We start from the raw sequence: 10,699 nt of genomic DNA, 5'->3' as shown, positions 1-10,699 counted from the left end.
AGTTCATCATCCTTGTCGGAGAGGGGATGGGGGGGGGGGGGGGGCACAAATCCGGTGTTCAGGGAAACGCAGTAAATGACAGTAGTAAACCTAAATACATTTGTTGCGTTCTTACATCATCCACAGCATAGCAGAAAACCAATTCTGTACACATTCCGAATGAGTTCGAAGTAATATGACAGTGTGGTGCATAAGATGAACTACGGATATTCAAGGAAGGATAATGCGCATTTGTTACAAAAGATGGTGTTTGTGCGTTTCAGAGATGTTCAATACAAATTACAAGATGTACGTGATAGTGACCTACTACGTTATGCACATCAGACTGTGTGCGACATAGATGACTGTGATATCAAGGAAACCGGTGGATGCTTGCATAGCTTCCAACAGTGTTACGGAATTGGGAGACGTAAGATAACGAAATTTCAAACAAAGCGTCAACTAGGCGACGCACAACACAATGCGGAACTGTCCGAAAATTTAAGATCACATAAAAAACTTATCCCATTGTTCAGTAAGAAATTTCTTTTCATCTCCGACCGTTCGGGATTTAAAGAGGAAATGCATATGGAAGGAATCCTGGAAATTGTAGGTACCAAGTGAGTTGTATCAAAATCAACTAACATAAAAACCTAAACGCACTCGTATACTATTATGCCGACTGTTAATATGGCTGGTAAATTGGCTAGAAAGTTATTTATTGCGCTGCGAGAGGTTGGAGGTGCTCTGCCTCCTGCAATTCTCTCTCATGTGCGTTATCTTGTAAGAGCAGTACGAAATATTTACGTCACAACAAGCAAGAGTGGGAAAATGTGCGTAAGAGAACTACAACTATGGTATGAGTTCCGCCTTTGGCCAATAGCTGGTGAAAATAACTTGAGCTAACTTCATTAGTGGTTCAAATGGCTCTGAGCGCTATGGGACTTAACTTTTGAGGTCATCAGTCCCCTAGAACTTAGAACTACTTAAACCTAATTAACCTAAGGACATCACACACATCCATGCCCGAGGGAGGATTCGAACCTGCGACCGTAGCGGTCGCGTGGTTCCGGACTGTAGCGCCTAGAACCGTTCGGCCACTCCAGCCGGCCATTAGTGGTCGGCATATTGACATCATGCTCCTTTAGATCAACCTATTTCTCCTGAAATGTGTGTAACATTGTAATTCATACGACATGAAACCACGGTACAAATTCAGCATCTGGATGTTCGTGTTCTTCGTGCCTATAAACCATATTATTCCACTATCTATAGCTACGACCTGAAAGATACTCTGATTCATAATAAGCTGCACGACAGACTGTTTCGCATTCCGTTGGATGCCAACACATTCCATCAGTTCTCATCATCCAGTTACACCAACATGATGATATATGCGTTTTTTAAGAGTGCACACGTAGCTGAACGTTCTGCATGGTTTGTAGCTCCTAAGCAGTTCGCCTTCGATCTTCATGGTACAAACGTTTGCCATCACTGTTGTGAATTATTTTTCATTCGATGTTCATGGTGAAAGTTGCTTTGTTTTGACTATTTCTTGAAAGTCAACGATGGCTATTTTGTGAAGTGAAATACATACATTCCACAGAAGGTGATTTCTGCACTTCCCGGACATTCGTTTTATGTCGCCCTCCTAATGCACATGGTGAGTCGTTAGCAGCTAATATTTTTCCTGTTGTAATTGTTAGCACAACACTTTCAAATCAGCCTTACTAAAGACTGAACTTGCGACCTCGCATTCAAGGGGTTCCTTGTTAGCATTGACTACGGAAATAAGTGGTTTAAGAGGAGCTGCTCGAATATTGTACCACGTTCTTTTAAATCTCTATGCACCATCACTGTGCTAGATTGACTACTGGTAGCACTCTGGAACTCAGGAGTGATTCCTTCTGCTGATTTCAAGCAATTTTTTAAACCACTGTGAAATGTTCGACATATAATGAAGAGGCCACTCTCGAAGCCACTGAGGTCTTGTAATTGACGCATTCTGCTGTGACCGCTTCTCTACTGACAACACAACTCCCCTCACTTCCTTACATACTGATAGATGCGCCCCTCGTGATATGTAGTGGTGATTTCCACATTATGTACAGCTGCTGGGATATTTTTGATCACATAGTGTATTTTTTGTAACCAGTCGCACAGTTTGCGGCCGAATACACGTATTTGATAGTTGTATTATCAAATAGTCTTCCTTGATCGCTGGTTTTATAAATTTACCCAACAGGATTTTGTGAAAACAACCTTGTCTTTCAGAATGAGATTTTCACTCTGCAGTGGAGTGTGCGCTGCTATGAAACTTCCTGGCAGATTAAAACTGTGTGCCGGACCGAGACTAGAACTCGGGACCTTTGCCTTTCGCGGGCAAGTGCTCTACCGACTGAGCTACCCAAGCACGACTCTCGCCCCGTCCTCACAGCTTTACTTCCGCCAGGCTTCTGGAAACATCCCCCAGGCTGTGGCTAAGCCACGTCTCCGCAATATCCTTTCTTTCAGGAGTGCTAGTTCTGCAAGGTTCGCAGAAGAGCTTCTGTAAAGTTTGGAAGGTAGGAGACGAGGTACTGGCAGAAGTAAAGCTGTGAGGACGGGGCGTGAGTCGTGCTTGGGTAGCTCAGTCGGTAGAGCACTTGCCCGCGAAAGGCAAAGGTCCCGAGTTCGAGTCTCGGTCCGCACACAGTTTTAATCTGCCAGGAAGTTTCAACTTTGCCTTTCTTCAAAGGATGTCCATTCTCATTTCATCTAAATATCTACTTCGCGTACTAATTTTGTCAGGTAGCTTTCGGGTCGATATAAATTTGAAACAGAGACTATCACTTTTTAGACTCCTCAAGGGAAATGTCTCCCAAATCTTGCTAGTGCTTCTGTGGAAAACAGTTACTCTCACAACCGACATATACTAATGTCTTTCCATTGTAAACGCTTCTCTTTATGCTCTTAAAAATATCCTGGTATAAAGCATATAATAATCACGGAGGTTAACCACAAATAAATGTGGGAATTAGGAGGTTCCGAGTATTCTACCGTCACTGTCAATGCGCAGTGGACAATGCAGTTTCACAATAGGTGCTTCCTTTTCTGAAAATGTCATACATACTTCAGCGAGGTTATCAAATTTGAAGCGAAATCATTGATTATGCAAAAGTCCCGCTGTTACAATAATTTTGATGTGACTTGTATGCGAAACATTAGAGCTCTTTTTGTGAGAAACGGTTTTTACATCTACATGCGATGCACGAAATAAAAAAATGTAATTGAAGGTGGTCAAAGGCGTGTTAGTAAATAGTTTTAAACGTATCTAGTAGACCGATTGGCGTCAGCTCTTCGATGTGCAACTATTCTGTAGAGAAAGGTAATTGTATTCTTGGATGAGGCCGCCAACTTGGAAACTTATTTGCATGATAAATGCCAATGTGCCATGAATAATTTTCGCTTGTGGTGATTTCCATGGAACTCTGTGCCTCTCAGTCGTCTTTTGCAACTACTATTGCCACCTGCTGAGCTTGGGAAGGTATTTGCGATGGTGTATTTATCCTCTTCTGGAATCCTACAGTTATCTGATCTATTAGGCTTTGTTATAGTAGGTAACATTGATTATTGGTTGTCGCACCTTTCGACACTTCAAAAATTAAAGGAAGTTAGTATATGACATATACATACATATAAAAGGCTTTTAGAGAGCTCACTACGAGACATAGATCGTCGTTGTGCAACTTAAATTATTTTATTTCTGCAACATTTTCCGACGTTTAACTGTGTCGTCAGGCAATTAAGGCAAAACGAAAACAATGAACATAAACAGACACAGATTTTAATTCGCACTTTCCGGTCTCGGCGTGTGATTTGGACTGTTTGAAGAGAAAATAGTATAAAACTCGACTAACAGAGCGTCTTCTTCATTTGCTGGTATTTAGGTAACAGAAAGAAGTGTAACATCAGCCTAGGAGAAATACATGACAAACACTGTGCTGTCTTATAATATATCTATTTACAACCGTTTTATATCATGGATCATCCACATGGTGCTACCACAAAAATGGAAACGAAGTGAAAAATATGAAGATCGCCACTAATTAAATCTACATTAGAATTATTAGTAGGAAAAATTAAGTGTGCTTACCAAAAACATCTATTGTGACAACTTCAAGTGTCTTACATGCTATGGCCGAGCGGTTCTAAGCGCTTCAGTCTGGAACCGCGCGACTGCTACGGTCGCAGGTTCAAATCCTGCCTCGGGCATGGATGTGTGTGATGTCCTTAGGTTAGTTAGGTTTAAGTAGTTCTAAGTTCTAAAGGGTCTGATGACCCCAGAAGTGAAGTCCCATAGTGCTCAGAGCCATTTTTTCATGCATGTTATTTAACCAGAAAAGTATAAACTACAGCTGACTTGAAAATCTCAGAATTATATGTAACGCCATAATACCGGCTTAAGTAAGCAGAAAACATGGAAAGCTCTTAGCAACAGTAGGTGAACACCACCATTCCTCAGTCACAAGAAAACCTTGTGGGTTTCCACACAGGTGTTGATCAAAGAACAGTCAGAGAACTAAGACAATGGTGCAGGTCACAGAACAAGTTTCAAAATATGTGTATATTGTAGTACAGTTACAGAGAGATACACAATAATTAAAATAAAATAAATACTGTAAAAGAAGATAGAAAATACATAAAAATATGTTATGCAGTACATTTTCTTTTTTCCTCTTTCCTTCTCCTTATTATTGTTCCTCCTATTTCCTTTTTTGCTTCTTTTCAATACAATGTTACATAATATTATAGTCAAATGATACTATCATGATAAATTGGCATTTGATAAAGACAAAGCGACCATTTGATGAAAGGCAACACACATTAAAATATATATATATATAACTACGTACAATAATATGAAATACAAGTCACATAATGATATTGCAAGTCATATGACACAAAAGTGGTATGTGGTAAAAATAAACTGACCATTTGGTAAGACCTATCAAATGAACATGTACATAGGTATGTGATGTTGAAAAATCATTTTAGGCGATCCAACTATCACAAATCATCCAGACTGCCAGCAGAAAAACAAATGTCAGTTCTGTATCATTGGTTCGAGGATATAAATATTGTAACCAAATGAGGACCCACGCACTGCAAAGAGTAATATGTAATACAAAAATCATATTATACTGTAAAAAAATCAAGTGATATTACAATGTCACGTAACAAACCAAAGGTTTGGTGAAAACAACACTATAATTAAAAAATATACCTGGACATATGATGCTAAAAAAATATAAGAATCAACATCAGTTGTTGCTTTATTATGGTGCTGTTCTCACCAAATCGTCGGTTTGTTACGTGACATTGTAACATCACTGGATTTTTACAGTATTCTGTGATTTTTATGTTACATATTACTCTATGCAGTGTGTGGTTCCTCATTTGGTTACACTATTTGTGTCGTCGAACCAATGATACAGAACTAACATTTGTTTTGCTGCTGGCAGTCTGAATGATTTGTGATAGTTGGCTCAACTAAAATGGTTTTTCAAAATCACACACCTATTACGGGTTCATGTGATAGGTCTTACCAAATGGTCAGTTTATTTTTACCACGTGCCACTTTTGTGGTATATGACTTTGCAATAGCATCATGTGACCGTTGTATTTCATATTATTGTACGTGGCTATGCATATTTTTATAGCATGTTGCTTTTCACCAAATGGCTGGTTGTTTTTATGAAATGCCATTACAGCATGTAACATTATGATAGTATCATTTGACTATAACATTATGTAGCATTGTATTGAAAAGAAGGAAATAGGAGGAAAAAATAATGAGAAGGAAAGAGGAAAAAAGAAAATGCACTGCAAAACATATTTTTATGTATTTTCTGTCTACCTTTATTGTATTTATTTAATTTTAATTATTGTGTATCTCTCTGTAACTGTATTATAATATACACACATTTTGAAACTTGTTCTGTGACCCTGACCTTTGTCTTAGTTCGCTGATGGTGGTTTGTAGGTTCTTAGATCAACGCTTGCGTGTCAACCTACAGGATGTTGTTGTGACTGAGAAATGGTGGTGTGCACCTACTGTTGTTATGTGCTTTCAATGTTTTCTGTTTGCTTAAGCCGGTATTATGGCGTTATATATCATTCTGAAATTATCAAGTCAGCAATGGTTTATATTTTTCTGGTTAAACAGCATGTATGACACTTGAAGTTGCCACAATAGATGTTTTTGGTAAGCACACTTAATTTTTCCTACTAATAATTCTTATGTAGATTTAATTTGTGGCGATATTTATATTTTTTACGTCGTTTCCGTTTTCGTGCTATCACCATGTAGATGATCCATGATGTAAACCGGTTGTGAGTTAGCCTTTCTGCCGCCGAGCATTGTGTCAGTAATTCGCAAGTACCAGCAAGTGGCTTATTTAGCGTTCATATAAGTGTAGTACTCAAGTTGAAAATTTGTTTGAGTGTTCTTAGCGCACTTGTTTAGTTAAATCCGTCAAATCATTGTGCAGTTTCGTATTTAGCAGGGGCAGATTTGCATATCTGTGACGTGTAAAGTCGCGTAGTCGTCTGTCATTTGTTCATTTCTTTCAAATAGTCTTTGTACGTTACTGACAGTACAGTTAGCCTTCTGCCGCCGCCGAGAAGTGTGTCAGCAGTGCGCAAGTAGCAGCATTACTGCATATACTAGTCAGTCTTGTATTTTAATAACCGTTTAAATTTTGTGCCGAATTGTTTGTGCTCTCTGTATATTAGTTCAGACGTTCTTTGCACAACAGTATTTAGCATGGATAGGGACTGAGACTGTTGTGTTCAGATGAGGGCTGAGTTGGCATCCCTTCGCTCCCAGCTTCAGGGAGTGTTGCCTTCGGTCACACAGTTTGAGGCCAATGGGCACGACTGTCGGGGTCCGGCCAGCTCGTCCCACGCACTCCCCGATCGGACTACGGCTGCCCAGGATACTGCCCATATTGAGGCTGACCGCTCACCTGTGGTGGAGTGGGAGTTCGTCTCGAGGTGTGGCAGGGGGCGAAAGACATTCCGGAGGGCTGAACGGAAGACCTCTCCAGTTTGTCTGACAAACCGTTTTCAGGCTCTGTCTCCGGCTGATACTGATCTTCGGCTGGACGTGGCTGCTTGTCCTGTTCCAGAGGTTGCCCCTCAGTCTGCAATATCCGGGTAGTCGCAGAGGGTGGGCTTACTGGTAGTTGGGAGCTCCTTAGGGATATGGCTGCAAGGGAGGGGAAGAAAGCCAATGTGTACTCCGTGTGCATACCGGTGGGGGGGAGTCATTCCAGATGTGGAAAGGGTCCTTCCGGATGCCATGAAGGGTACAGGGTGCACCCATCTGCAGGTAGTCGCTCATGTCGGCACCAATCATGTGTGTCGCTATGGATCGGAGGAAATCCTCTCTGGCCTCCGGCGGCTAACTGATTTGGTGAAGACTGCCAGTCTCGCTAGCGGGATGAAAGCAGAGCTCACCATTTGCAGCATCGTCGACAGGACTGACTGCGGAACATTGGTACAGAGCCGAGTGGAGGGTCTGAATCAGAGGCTGAGACACCTGTGCGCCCGTGTGGGCTGCAGATTCCTCTACTTGCGCCATAGGGTGGTGGGGTTTCGGGTCCCGCTGGATAGGTCAGGAGTCCACTACACACAGCAGGTGGCTACACGGGCAACAGGGGTTGTGTGGCGTGGACTGGGCGGTTGTTTCAGGTTAGATGGCCTCAGGCAAGTATAGAAAGGGGCAACAGCCTCAAAGGGTGCGTGGCAAAGTCAGGACATGCGGAGACCAAGCAGAAATCGTTATTGTAATTGTAAACTGTCTACGCTGTGTTGGTAAAGTACCGGAACTTCAAGCGCTGATAGAAAGCACCGAAGCTGAAATCCTTATAGGTACGGAAAGCTGGCTGAAGCCAGAGATAAATTCTGCTGAAATTTTTACAAAGGCACAGACGGTGTTTAGAAAGGATAGATTGCATGCAACCAGTGGTGCCGTGTTCTTCGCTGTTAGTAGTAGTTTATCCTGTAGTTAAATAGAAGTGGATAGTTCCTGTGAATTATTGTGGGTGGAGGTTATACTCAACAACCGAGCTCGGTTAATAATTGGCTCCTTTTACCGACCTCCCGACTCAGCAGCATTAGTGGCAGAACAACTTAGAGAAAATCAGGAAGACGATTCACATAAATTTTCTCAGCAAGTTATAGTCTTAGGTGGAGATTTCAATTTACCAGCTATAGACTGGGACACTCAGATGTTTAGGACGGGTGGTAGGGACAGAGCATCGAGTGACATTATACTGAGTACACATCCCAAAATTACCTCGAGCAATTAAACAGAGAACCGACTCGTGGAGATAACATTTTGGACCTACTGATAACAAACAGACCCGAACTTTTCGGCTCTTTAAGCGCAGGACTGGGAATCAGTGATCATAAGGCCGTTGCAGCATCCCTGAATATGGAAGTAAACAGGAATATAAAAAAAGGGAGGAAAGTTCATCTGTTTAGCAGGAGTAATAGGAGGCAGATTGCATACTACCTAACAGATGAAAACGAAAATTTCTGTTCCGACACTGAGAATGTTGAGTGTTTACGGAAAAAGTTCAAGGAAATCGTAAAATGCGTTTTAGACAGGTACGTGCCGAGTAAAACTGTGAGGGATGGGAAAAACCCACCGTGGTTCAACAACGAAGTTAGGAAACTACTGCGAAAGGAAAGAGAGCTTCACTGCAAATTTAAACGCAGCCAAAACCTCTCAGACAAACAGAAGCTAAACGAAGTCACAGTTAGCGTAAGGAGGGCTATGCGTGAAGCGTTCAGTGAACTCGAAAGTAAAATTCTATGTACCGACTTAACTGAAAATCCTAGGAAGTTCTGGTCTCATGTTAAATCAGTAAGTGGAGCGAAACAACATATACAGACACTCTGGGATGATAATGGCATTGAAACAGAGGATGACACTAGTAAAGCTGAAATAATAAACACCTTTCTCCAAAGCTGTTTCACAGAAGAAGCCCGCACTGCAGTTCCTTCTCTAAAATCTCGCACGAACGAAAAATAGCTGACATCAAAATAAGTGCCCAAGGAATAGAAAGGCAACTGAAATCACTCAACAGAGGAAAGTCCACTGGACCTGACGGGATACCAATTCGATTCCACACAGAGTACGCGAAAGAAATTGCCCCCCTTCTAACAGCTGTGTACCGCAAGTCTCTAGAGCAACGGAAAAGAGCACAGGTAGTCCCAGTTTTCAAGAAGGGTCGTTGAGCAGATGCGCAAAACTATAGGCCTACATCTCTGACATCGATCTGTCGACGAATTTTAGAACATGTTTTTTGCTCGAGTATCATGTCATTTCTGGACCCCAGAATCTACTCTGTAAGAATCAACATGGATTCCGGCAACAGCGATCGTGTGAGACCCAACTCGCTTTATTTGTTCATGGGACCCAGAAAATATTATATACAGGCTCCCAGGTAAATGCCATTTACCTTGACTTCCGGAAGGCGTTCGATACGGTTGTGCACTATCGCCTGATAAACAATGTAAGAGCCTACGGAATATCAGACCAGCTGTGTGGATGTATTGAAGAGTTTTTAGCAAACAGAACTCAGCATGTTATTCTCAATGGAGAGACGTCTACAGACGTTAAAATAACCTCTGGCGTGCCACAGGGGAGTGTTATGGGACCATTGCTTTTCACAATATATATAAATGACCTAGTAGATAGCGTCGGAAGTTCCATGCGGCTTTTCGCGGATGATGCTGTAGTATACATAGAAGTTGCAGCATTAGAAAATTGCAGCGAAATGTAGGACGATCTGCAGCGGATAGGCACTTGGTGCATGGAGTGGCAACTGACACTTAACATAGACAAATGTAATGTATTGCGAATACATAGAAAGAAGGATCCTTTATTGTATGATTATATGATTGCGGAACAAACACTGGTAGCAGCTATTTCTGTTAAATATCTGGGAGTATCCGTACGGAACGATTTGAAGTGGAATGATCATATAAGATTAATTGTTGGTAAGGCAGATGCCATGTTGAGATTCATTGGGAGAGTCCTTAGAAAATGTATTCCATCAACAAAGGACGTGACTTGCAAAACACTCGTTCGACCTATACTTGAGCATTGCTCATCAGTTTGGGATCCGTACCAGGTCGGGTTGACAGGAGAGATAGTGAAGATCCAAAGAAGAGTGGCGCATTTCGTCACAGGGTTATTTGGTAAGGTGATAGCGTTACGGAGATGTTTAGCAAACTCAAGTGGCAGACTGCAAGAGAGGCGCTCTGCATCGCGGTGTGGCTTGCTGTCCAGGTTTTGAGAGAGTGCGTTTCTGGATAAGGTATCGAACAAATGGCTTCCCTCTACTTATAGCTCCCGAGGAGATCACGAATGTAAAATTAGAGAGATTCCAGCGCGCACGGAGGCTTTCCGGCAGTCGTTCCTCCCGCGAACCTTACGCGACTGGAACAGGAAAAGGAGGTAATGACAGTGGCACGTAAAGTGCCCTCCACCACACACCGTTGGGTCGCTTGCGGAGTATAAATTTAGATGTAGATGTCTAATACATACATTGTAAGACAGCATAGTGTCTATCATGCATTACTCCTAAGTATATCGATGTTTTTGACAGTCACACGAAGAAGGATTTTGGGCTGTTCATCAGAATTACTTGTCCTCTTACAG

The 10,699-nt window shown here is 41.9% G+C and overlaps 1 non-coding gene across 1 annotated transcript; it reads left to right on the top strand.

Moving 5' to 3' along the window:
- Positions 1-2,595: 2,595 nt before the first annotated feature.
- Positions 2,596-2,671, top strand: Trnas-cga. The gene has a single exon. It is a non-coding gene; the product is annotated as a tRNA-Ser (tRNA).
- Positions 2,672-10,699: the final 8,028 nt, after the last annotated feature.

The sequence above is a fragment of the Schistocerca piceifrons genome, chromosome X (assembly GCF_021461385.2).
Source record: "Schistocerca piceifrons isolate TAMUIC-IGC-003096 chromosome X, iqSchPice1.1, whole genome shotgun sequence".
Classification (NCBI taxonomy): domain Eukaryota; kingdom Metazoa; phylum Arthropoda; class Insecta; order Orthoptera; family Acrididae; genus Schistocerca; species Schistocerca piceifrons.
This window is presented reverse-complemented; position numbering and strand designations above follow the sequence as displayed.